This window comes from Equus przewalskii, chromosome 13 (assembly GCF_037783145.1).
Source record: "Equus przewalskii isolate Varuska chromosome 13, EquPr2, whole genome shotgun sequence".
Taxonomy (NCBI): Eukaryota; Metazoa; Chordata; class Mammalia; order Perissodactyla; family Equidae; genus Equus; species Equus przewalskii.
The window spans coordinates 49803297-49815412 of record NC_091843.1 but is presented as its reverse complement, the minus strand read 5'-3'; the positions used below and the strand labels follow the sequence as shown (position 1 = coordinate 49815412).

Sequence of the window (12116 nt, the reverse complement as noted above, 5' to 3'; positions counted from 1 at the left end):
ACAAAGCACCAAAAAGATTATTAATATCCTCAGAGAATTAACGGAACAAATGTTATTAGCCAAAAAAACCCCAAAACCAATAAAGAAAAAACCCAAGAACTCTCAAAGAACCAAAAATAATTTATAGAAATGAAAAGCTATATAATAGCAGAAGTGGTATTAGGTTTGGAATTAGAAATGTTGAAAAAGAAAGTGGAATACATTTTCCAGAAAATAGAGAAAAGTGGAACAAAGAAAAATAGAATAAAGAAATGGAAACTAGGATATTAAAGATAATAAAATTAGGTAGCTAATACGGAAGTTTCAATAATAGAAGTTTACAAAAAGAGAACATAGAAAAAGGAGGGGAAGAAAGTATCAAAAAAATTTTCAAAAGAATTTCCCAGCACTTAAGAACATCGGTCTCGACTTGAATAGACCCTCTGGGCACCCAGCATCGTGAATCAAAAGTGATCTACACCAATGCACGTCACCTTAAAATTCCAAAATAGGAGGAAGAGTCTACAAGTTTCAAAAAAGGAAAAACAAGTCACATACAAAGGATCAGGAATCAGACTTATTTCAGATTTCTCAACTGCATCACTGGAAGCTAAAAGACAATGGAAAATGACTCCAAATTCTGAAGGAAAGTTATTTCCAGCCTAGAATGCATTGCCAGCCAAAATATCGATCACATAGAGAATAAAGACATTTTCAGACATGAAAGTTCTAAAAAAATTTTACCTTCCCGGCACCCTTTTTCAAGAAGCTCCTGGAGACTGCGCCCCCACCAAAGAAAGGGAGTAGATAAACCAAGAAAGAGGAAGACATGGTGTTCAGTATGAGCAGCTAGAGCGCTAGAGCGCAGGAGTGGGGTGACAGGAGTCCTCAGGGTAGCTGGGAACAGGATCCCAGGGTGACAGCTGCCTGTCAGGTGAGATGGGAAGCCAGTCCTGAGTGGAGCAGCATGACTCAAGAGATAGGCATAGTCCTTTATGCTGCCCTTTTGACCTCGTGAATCTATTAGAGACTGTGCCCCTCCCTCCAAAACAAGGCAGCACACCAAGCATGAGACCCAGGAGTCAGGGAATTTAAACTTGGAGACTGGCAAAGGCAGTTCAAGGTGACAGCCAAGGGAGAGAGGAGTTCTCCACGAGGCATGTCTAAAAAGAAAAGTCTGTATATAGATTGATGATATTGGTCTGTGAATGAAATGTTTTAAAAGGCTTTTGAAAGGTGTTGGAAGAATTAATAAAAAACTAAGCAATGAAAGTAAGCAAATAAAAAATCAAGGCAATTATTAATTTCAAGGAAAAGCGTATACAGCATTGTATATATTTAACCAAAAAATTGTACTATAATCATACTGAGAGGGTGGGGAATGTGAAACAGATGGATGGTTGTGTAAGAAAACTAAATCCTCAACTCCCATAACAGAAAGTCATATGAGAATGTCTCAAACAGAGGAAGAAAAGATAGCATAATTTTATATTTAGTATCACTATATAGTATTTAGGAGTGAAGTGTCATGATGTTTGCAACTTACTTTTTAGGAATTCATCAAAAATGTGTGTGTATGATTTTATGTGTATGTACATATATGCTTTTTTGAAATTTTTAATAATAAAAATTAAGGATAAAAACTTATGATATAGAAAAATGAAGATGTGTAAATTCTGGAAGCAACAGTTCCAAGTGGTACTCCCTGAAGAGAGAGACTGCAGGTGTAGTGAGGGGTGATTTAGGGACTGGTGTTTTTTGTGAAAAGCCTTTTAGTTGTTACTTTTTGACTTTCTAAACTATGAGCATGACTCAGCTAAAAATAAAAACTTATTTAGAAATTTAAAGAAAGGAAAGAAAAAAGGACTCATCGTCCAATTACATTTTACCACTTCTAGTTACATGACCGCGGTCAAGTCCTTAACCACAGAAGACTGCAAGGTTGTGAACTATTATGTGAAGAAGATTCAACTAGACCCTCTACTTCAAGTCGAATTTGCTGATTCTCTCATCAGACACAAATTTATTTATTTAAACTTTGTCTTTCTTCGTTGTTTAAATTTTGTATGTCTAAAATTCTTCCTAGATTATCAAATTGCATTGAATAGAAAAGTAATTCTTCATGAAGATGACTTTAGCGGTTTGTCACAAAACTTTGCACTGTTACTTGGGTTTATCCTCTTCACAGTCAACAAGAAAGCCTGGTCTTCCTAGATTCCTAGTCTCTAACTTGGAAAAAAATATGGAGCATGTGGAACAAAAATAGCTCAAATGTAGATTCACTTGGGGAATGATTTGGACTTACATAGTTAAACGAAAAATCGCCAAAGTCATATTCGCCAGAATTACATCCAAGAACAACGTTTTATTTAGCAACTAACTGAGATGAATAGCAGCTTCAGTAGCTCTAAGCAAAGGCTCTATTCATCAAATTTAAGGACACAGGCAAAGGAAATTGATTCATTTCTGGACCTGATTGAGTTTCCACAGTTAGATGCATTGGAGGGAGAAATGGCCTGAATGCTTCAATTCTGTGGTCATCGCCTGGATGTAATCTGGTCTGGAACACCCCACCCTTGTGTCCTCAAGACCAACCAGGCTCCCCACATGGAAGAGACTCTTATCTCCATACCCTTTTTAGAATAATCAATGGTATCTTTAATAAATACCTGTGATCTCTCAGCTTTCTCTTAGAAGGTGCCTATGTGTTTGAAATAGAAGATGCATGAAAGACTGGAATACCTTATGAAAAAGAGGGTTCAGCTTAGTGCCTTGCACTTAGTTTGTGCTCTATCAATGCTTGTTAATCAAAGGTCTCATGTTAAACTTATTATATTTGACACGGTTACAAGATCTATTTTCACCTCCTCTCCATCATCTTGAGAGCCTGCTTGGGAACAAGAAGGCTCTTCTCCTGTGGCATGTTATCACTGCCACTTCCATAGTTCTTAGTCACTTGAGTGACACTGGCTCGGTGTCTTAACTTACCTCTAGAGTTGAAGCTCTGAAGGCAGGGACATGTCTGTCTCATTCACCCCTCACCAGGCCATAGGAGGCCCTTGGAAAATACTTGTCAGAGAAGCAGGCTTGGTTCTGGTTTTCTATTCTCATCACCCAGAAGGCTCTTTTGATGTCAGGATGCTAGGTTCCTTAGTTAACTCCTTAACGTGGGTTTGTAAGCCTTTCCCTTGGAGTCAAAAGACCCTGAATGTGAGCCTTAATTTGACTTATTAAGTATAGGACCTGAGACAATTTACTTACATTCTCTGAGGTTCAGTGTCAATCTCTAAAAAAGAAGTGATAATAACACCTTCCTCAAAAAATTTTGGTGTGACTTAAATGAAATATATATATGTGTGTGTGTGTGTGTGTGTGTGTGTGTGTATATATATATTCTACGATAGAACCTAGCACATCATAAGTACTCAATAATGTTAAATCTTTTCTGTTCACAGACCAAGTTACTGATGTGTAGAACTTGAAAGTAGTAATAAGGGGCTGCAAACTATTTTTAATAGTTCAAAAAGACTAATAGAATTTTTATATTTACTTATATTAATGGAAATGTTAACCTCTTTTGGGAAATGTATCAACTTGCTGATACATGCTAGTCAGCATTCTTTCCTGGTACATGCTTGTCTCAGATTAATTAAAAATGGGAAAATTAACTATTCATATATGTAGCTTAGTATATAAAAACTCAAAATGGGGAGTTTATGAGGTGTCCTTGGTTAGTTGGAACTACAATGGATCCTTGGTTTTTCAGAACCACCTGTTTTGGACCTGGCTTTCAACGCCAGAACTGTGATGGGCTTACAGAATTTGGGGGACTGAAGTGTTTGCTGCTGGACACTTCGAGTGTGTTTGGTGATAAAACTAAACCAGTTTCACAGCAATAAGAACACATGTTCTGGCTAGACTGAGCTGTTATAATTTCACCTAACACTCATAAAAACAGCATATGCCTAGTTTGTGTTTGAGAATTTTACTGAAAATTACTAAATAGTGGATAATGAATAATTTTACCATAGGCTTTTGTTATTAGATGGCCAGAATCTCACAGTGGCATGAAATGACTATGGCATTCTAAAGAAAAATAGAGTTATATTTAAATAATCCAGATTATTTGTGAAATCCTATAAAACCCTCAACTCTCTTGTATTTTACTCTTTAAAATGTTTTAGGAAATTATCAGCTAGCATATTTTGGGGAGATAGTGTAGAGATATAAAATCGGAGAAGTAACTATTTACCAGCCTCATAAATATGCTATAAAAATCCTAATGATTTCATCAGACTTGACTTATTTATTACCAAATTCCTATGGGATGACTTATGGTATGAAAGAAAGAAAGAAAAAGAGAGGAAGAGAGAGATCTTTAGTAGTATTTCCTAACTCCTTTAATATGTGAATAATTTTTATGTTATTTCGTATTTTTAAGTCAAATTTCCCATTATCTTGATTTGAACTAAAGCCAGATTGAAATTTGGAGGAGGACTTTTTTTCACTAACAGGGCAACTGAATATTAAGCTATTGCAACCCCGAGACAAGTCCTACTTATATTTCCTTAAAATAAAGATCTTTTTACTCCCCCCACCCCCATATTTTCACCGTTACCCTATTGAAAATATCTCGAAAATCTGCTCCAGGGAAGACTAATATACCACAAGTGACCATGTGTCATTGTGCCTGTTGGGTACATAAAAAGACTCACACTTCTGTCTACTGTCCATAGAGAATTTGGGATGTGTGTTTTACCTTCCTCCCCAAGGGTCAATTCCAGGATGAGACTTGATATCCTAGAGTAAGTTTTTAAGATATTGCCTACTTATTTGGATAAAAATTGTCTATTTTAATCCTTTGCTTGCAATATATAAATTAATTAAAAATAAAACCTTGTGAATACATTTACCACAACTTGGGTCTTGTAAAAGAATGAAAGGAAGTTCTCAATTTTCGTGCTGAGTGTACATTTTATTACCTCAATAACAACAATATCTAGCATTTTATATCACTCTTACATGATATAAATATTTCATAAACAATATTGCATTTTGTCGCTACAATAACCCTATGAAATACGTGGTACGATATCATTAGTCTCACTTTACAGATGAGGAAATTGAGGCTCAGAGGGAGTTTTAAATTACTTGCCCATAGTGAAATGGCTAATAAGTACTAAAGTCAGGACTCAGTCTCTGGTCCTCTAACTCCTAGTTCTGGGTTTCTTTTTCCTCTTTTTAAAAAAGTGAGGTGAAATTCACATAACATGGAATCAACAATTTTAAAGTGTAAAATTCAGTAGCATTTACTACATTCACCATATTGTGCCATCTTCACCTCTGTCTGGTTTGAAAACATTTTCATCACCCCAGAAGAAAACTTATACCCTTAAGCAATCACTCCTAGACCCTGGCAAACACCAGTCTGCTTTTTGTCTCTGTGGGTTTACCTATTCTGGATATTTCAGAGAAATGGAGTCAGACAGTATGTGGTCTTCTGTGTCTGGCTGCTTTCACTTAGCACAATGGTTTTGAGGTTCATCCACATTGTCACATGTATCATTACTTCATGCCTTTTTATGGTTGAGTAATATTCCATTTTACGCATATACTACAATTTCCTTATCTACTCATGGATGCTTGAATTGTTTCCACTTTTTGGTTTTTGTCAACAGTGCTGCCAAGAACATTTGGACATTTGTTCAAATAATGCTAATTATTGCTAACAGGTATTTGGCTTGCTTCAATTTTTTGGCCATTATGAACATTGCTGCTATGAACATTCATGTACAGATTTGTGTGTGGGCATCTGCTTTGAATTCTCTTGTGCATCAACCTGGGAGTGGAAATGCTGGGTCACATGATGATTCTACGTTTAACTTTTTGAGGAGCTGCCAAACTGTATTCCACACTGGCTGTCCCATTTTACATCCCCGCCAGAAATGTATGAAGGTTCTAACTTATCCACATCCTCGCTGATACTTCTTATTTTCTGTTTTGTTTTTTAAATTATAGCCATCCTAGTGGGTGTGAAGTAGTAGTTTTTATTTACATTTCCCTAGAGACTAATAATGTTGAGCATCTTTTCATGTGCTTTTTGGCCATTTGCGTATCTTCTTACGAGAAATGTTTAAGTCCTTTGCCCAATTTTTAATCGGGTTGCTTCTATATTTCTTTAAAAAGATAAATTATGATTTCTCTCCTAAAATTCCGTATTTGCTTCCTTGGAAAATTTACCTTCTTGCTCCATAATACATAATTATGGAGGGAAAATATAGTTTTGGTATTTTTGAGATATTTTTATATTGTAGAGCTGTGTATGTGTATGTAAGAGGTGGTTGCCAGGGGCTTACCTGTGAATAAGATATAAAATTCTCCACAGGTGCTGGAGTTGATAACTGAAGCCCCAAAGGGTGAGCTGATCCATTTGTCAGCCACCGTGGTGCTGTCCTCAGCCTGGGAGCACCCTTCAGGTAAGGAGCCAGGGGTGAGTGATGGGATGGATGGCAGATCTGAGAATGTGGACTTCTATTTAACTTGGACCAGGAGAAAGAGGAGTTGCCTGGTTTGCTGCCCTGTGTCAGAGAATAATGTGGCACCTGCTCTGGAGTGAAGGTGAGGATGGGGGTGGCAGCCAGGTGGGAGTGGAGGGAGAAAGCTAGAGGCTCCTCTTACAGGGTTCTGACAGCTTCCTGGGTCAGAGGGTATTATCGCTGTCGGACAGCTGTCTAAGGGAGTCACGATCATTTTTATGCTGTTTGTATTTTGTGAAACTAATTCCCTTTTGTCTTTCTTGGTACTGAGTACAGCTCTTTGCAAGAGTGCCAGCCTGTCTCAGGTGTGCTAAGGGGAACCTGGGCAAAGGTTCTGTGCAGATTTGGGCCAGTGTTTTGAAGGGAAGCAAAGTGCTCCTGGAGCCAAGGGAGGTGGTGGCAGTGGTGGAAATAACGGTGAGAAGACACCAGAGGGAAGGAGAGGCTCGAGAGCCAGACTGCAGGCCGATTTCTCCCGGGACCCCTCCCTGACACACCTCTGTTCATCCCCCAGAAGGATCTAGTTCTTTTAAAAATGTGACTGGATAATACTTTGAGATATTAATTTACAGACTTTTCTCCTATTTGCCCCTTTCATTTCCCTCCTTTCATCAGATGATTGGCTCTGGTCCACAATCTCAGGAGAAGGAAGTGACTGGCTAAAAAGCGGAAGCACGCTATAAATTACTTGTTTTCGTGCTCCAGAAGTCTGAATATTTAGGGGAGCTTAGAAGATTTTGGGTTTGAACAAAACGTTTGGGTGAGAAAGGGCTTTCCTTTCACCTCAAAATTTGAAAAAAATTCTCTTGGGCTGGGTGGGAATGGGGAGAGCTAAGCTGGGTGCGTGGGCACGAACACAGACAGGAGTGTGGGTCCCAGCGCTGAAGGGACCGCGCCCTGCTCTCCAGGAGAGGCTGGGAGGTGGCGAGGCCCCAGGAAGGGAACAGTGGTGTTGGGGGTGCTGGGCTGAATAATGGCTCCCCCAAAAGGTCTACATTCTAATCCCAGAACTGGTGACTAGGTGACCTTACATGGCAAAAAGGACTTTGCAGATGGGGTTAAGGATCTTGAGATGGGGAAAATTATCCTGGAGTACCCAGGTGGACAGTATAACCACAGGATCCTTACAGGAGGGAGGCAGCTGAGCAGACTCAGTGAAGGAGATGTGATGATCTTACATGGCTGACTCTGAGGATGGAGGAGAGGGTCGTGAGTTGAGAAGGGCAGGTGGCCTCCAAGAGGTGGACAAAGAAGTAAACGGATTCACCTCTAGGGTTCCCAGGAGGAACCAGCCCTGCTGACACCTTGATTTTGGTTCGTGAGACCCATTTTGGACTTCTGACGTCCAGAACGGTAAGATAATACGTTAGAGTTGTTTTAAGCCACTGAGCCTGTGGGGGTTTGTTACAGCAGCACTTGGGAAGTAAGACAGCGGGGATGGAGGCAGGGAGGACTGGAGGCTACACAGTGCATCTCCTGCTCCCCAAGTGGGGCCCAGAGGAGCCAGCAGAGGAGCTTAGGACCCACGTGCAGGGGCAAGGGAAGCCCCAGCCCTGACCCTGGAGACTGGTGACCAAGGACCTGGTGGGCTCTCACATCCAGTGCCCTGGTATGACAGGAGCACCCCAGAATTTCCTGTTACAATCCTAGGGAAGGCTGGAAGCTCCCTCCAAGTGACATCAAATATCTATCACCCAGCCTAAATGGGCACTTCTAATATAAATAAAGAAAGTCATCATTCTCGCGCACTGAGCTTGGGGGCTGAAATTCCCACTCTGTACATAATGTTTTCATTTCAAACACTGTGGGCCACATGCTTTATATATGTATATTCTAGTTAGTTTTTGCAACCTGGTGAGGTAAGTATCCCTCATTATCCTTTTCATTTAATCCCGAAAATGTGGCAGATAGAAGATTTTTGCAATGAGAGGGACTATATTCCATTATTTTAAATACAAAAATTATAATGAGTTCCAGGCTTAGTGCAAAAATTTCAATCAATTTTCTCTTAACTGAACATCTTAAACATCTATATAACAATCCATCAAGGATTTCTGCATCATATAAAACATTAAGAACACCAATCATCTAATTATTAAACACAGCAGTGGATATCTTGTGTTTGACACACAATACTGTACAGTATTACGTACCAACTATATTTTCCTTCTACACTGAAATGAACTGCAATTAAATAAGCAATGCGTGTACACAATGAATGCAAATGACACCAAATGCGATCCTTTGGGGTAAATGGCTCAGGTACGACTGTGGTGCGCTCTGCAGCTTCAAGCCCACTCAGATGTGCAATATAACTTTTTCTCTGCCGTGTCTGTGAGATTTCCTCAAAACTTTGGTGACCATGTAATTCATGGTATGGTTGGGACAGTTTTTGTGAATGAAGGGGGAGCTGTTCCTAACTGTCTTGGGATGATAATAGTTGAAGCTGGAACTCTCTGGGACAAAGTGGGATATACGGCCATTCTACTGAGAGCAGTTCTACAACTTGGAAAATGCATTTTGCAAGTTTTATGGTAAATATTTGGATAGCAAGAATTCAGTATTTTCTTATCTCTGTTTTTCAGATAGGAGAAACCAGGACTCACAGAGAGTTAGCACTGGCCCAAGGTCACACATCATTAGAGTGGGAATTCAAACCCAGGTCTGGATGCTTTACGCTGTGGGTTTTGTGAGTGATTTCAAAGACTTTGGACTTGGACCTCTTTTCTGAGCCTCCAGAGAACTTGTTCCAGCCCCACAACATGCCTGGAGAGGCCTAGGGCAGCTTTTCTTCCAGTCCCCTAACTCACAACTTCAGTGCTGATGTTAAGGGGCTAATCTGAATGGTCCTTCATCTTGAGGGCCTGCTTCTACTTCAGGGCTCCACTGCAGCAGTAGAGACGGGACACGATCATTCCACTGATGAAGAGTCATTAATCCATTCATTCATTCTTTCAACTGATGTTCATTGCCTTTTGCTTGTAATCACAATTCTTGTCTTGACTCCTATATTAGTTTCCTCAGGCTGCCATAACAAAGTACCGTGAACATAACAACAGAAATCTATTCTCTCACAGTTCATTGGCCAGAAATCTGAAATCAAGGCTTCAGCAGGGTCATGCTCCCTTCAAAGGCTCTAAGGGGAGAATCCTTCCTTGCCTTGTCCAGCTCATGGTGGTTCCTGGTATTCATTGACTTATGGTAGCACAACTTCAATCTCTTCCTCCATCTTCATATGGCCTTCTTCCCTGTGTATCTGTGTCTCTACACAGCTTTCTTATAAGAACTCTAGTCATTGGGTTTAGGACCCTCCTAATTTGACATGACCTTATCAATTAGATGACATAATGTTTTACATTTAGATTTTTCAACACCATTATTATACTCATTGGTCCTCATTTAGAATGTCTCAGTGTCACTCCTGTGTGAGATGTGAGCGCATTCTGCCAGTCCGCAGACATGTGCTGGCATTTCCTGCTAAAGAGAAAATGGACCACATACTTCTTGCTTGTGCTTATAAGGTCTGAATGGGAATTATTAGGCCATAGGGAAGATTTGTAAGAGATAATGGTAATGTGATCATTTTATTGGTCATTCCGTTAGAAGGGAGGAATCCCTTAATTTTCCTTCTTTCATTGGAAGAACTGTTTATGAAGGTGTAGTTCAACAAGTCTGGAGGGCTATGTGAGAGTCATATTGGGGCCTCAGGGGCAAAAACCCTCTTCTTAAGGAAAAACTTGGGAGTATAAACAGATACTAATGGGGAATAATTAGGTGTGGTTATTTATGCCTGGAGTTATGAAAGAGAAGGAGCTCTGTATACTTAGGGCAAAAGAACACACTCTCCTGATGCAGAGAGAGGAGCTGGACTCGAGCTGTCTCTCTCCCTAGGTCACCAGCCCCATCTTCTACCCCTGCCATGGTCTCTGAGCACCATGAGCCACCTGCTGGCTTTGACCCTTCTGGTTTTGTCTCTGACAAACCTCCACATAGTAGGGGTTTGGGAACAATTCATTCATTCACCTGTACATTTATTTGTGTATATACCCTTGTTCATTCTTTCATTCATTTATGAAGGCACTCACTCACTCATTTGACAATGTTTCAACAAGTATTTGATGAAAGCCTGTATGTGCCTTGTGGCAGGCAGGTACTGACTGAGTGATATATAAAAATAAAGGTAGTCACAATCCTTGTTCTCCAGAAATTTATTGTTTTATTTGAGACAAATCTAGCTCATATTTTAGAGCTCAGTACAATACATGGCAGTTCAGAATGTCAGTGCCAAAAAAGTGGCCCAGATACTAAGAGCTATAGGAGCTCCTGGAAACGAGCCTAAGCAGTGGAGGGACTTGAGCAGGGCCCTAAAATATGGAGGATTTTGGCAGATATGGAACAGGGAGAAGGGACCTCAAAGCAGAAAACACAGAATAAGCAAAGGCAGAAGGACATAAATAATAACGGTGTTTATGAGGGAGAGTAGAGAGACTATTCTGGCAAGAGAGAACGGGCCATTATCTGGAGTTATGGGAGATGACTATCAAATTAGATCAGGGCCAGGCTGATGAAGGAATTTGAATGAAAGAAACAGCATATTGACTTTATTCAATATGGGTCTTGAGAATCACTAACACTCTTGAATAGAAATGATGATGTTGGAAAGAACTTAAGACAGTTAAGGATACCACCATTACCCAAATAGTCAGGCAGAGTATAGGGGGAAGGTGAACCCTGATAGGGCAACCTCCTTCATAGGCAGTGGGAATGGGAGAAGGAGCAAAGAGGGGTGATGTTTAATTTTTCTAATCATGTATGAAATATAGGAGAAATATTTGCATGGGTAAACTTGAGTCACACATGGTTTGCCAGTGAGAGAAAGCTTTGTGTGCAGTGGCTTCTTTAGAAAGAAGAATATATTGGCTCAAGCAACTAAACTGAAGGAAGGACTAAGGCTGTGGCTCACAGCAAGAGGGAGGATTTTGTTTACAACTCAAGTAATCTTACATAAAATTGAAGACAATCACTTTTACTTGTTCTTTGATTAATGTTCAAATAATTAATATATTTAACAAATTGTATCTTCATTAAACATTTAGAACCCACTTACATATCCCAATTTCCATAGACAATTTCAAATAAGAAGAACAAACTTATTACATATAGACATAATAATGCAATAATAACTAACACTTACGTAGCACTTACTATATGCCAGGCGCTGTTGTAAGTACTTTATATATATTATCAATATAATCCTCACAACAACCTTGTCAGATAGGTTGCTATTATCAACCCAATTTTAGAAGTGATAAAATTGACATCCATGGAATTTTATACATCCAATAAGTTGTACAGCTTGGATTCAAACCCAGTCATTCAGACTCCGGAGTTCATGCTCTTAACCACCACACTTCTATTATCTCTCAATCTAAAAAGAAGTTTTAAAAAAATGTATTCTAAAACCAGCATCATGCTTAATAGAGAATCACTATTAGTATGACTATTTAACAATATTTTGGTCACACTAGACAATGCAACTACACATGAAAAAGAAATCTGAAACATTGAAAAACAGGAGGTAAAATAATTATTTGTAGATAG

General features: G+C 39.4%; 1 long non-coding RNA gene across 1 annotated transcript; it reads left to right on the top strand.

Annotated features, from left to right (window-relative positions):
* Positions 1-6363: 6363 nt before the first annotated feature.
* Positions 6364-10722, top strand: LOC139075112 (uncharacterized). Its single transcript, XR_011525168.1, has 3 exons — positions 6364-6455; positions 7646-7868; positions 9101-10722. It is a non-coding gene; the product is annotated as an uncharacterized lncRNA (long non-coding RNA).
* Positions 10723-12116: the final 1394 nt, after the last annotated feature.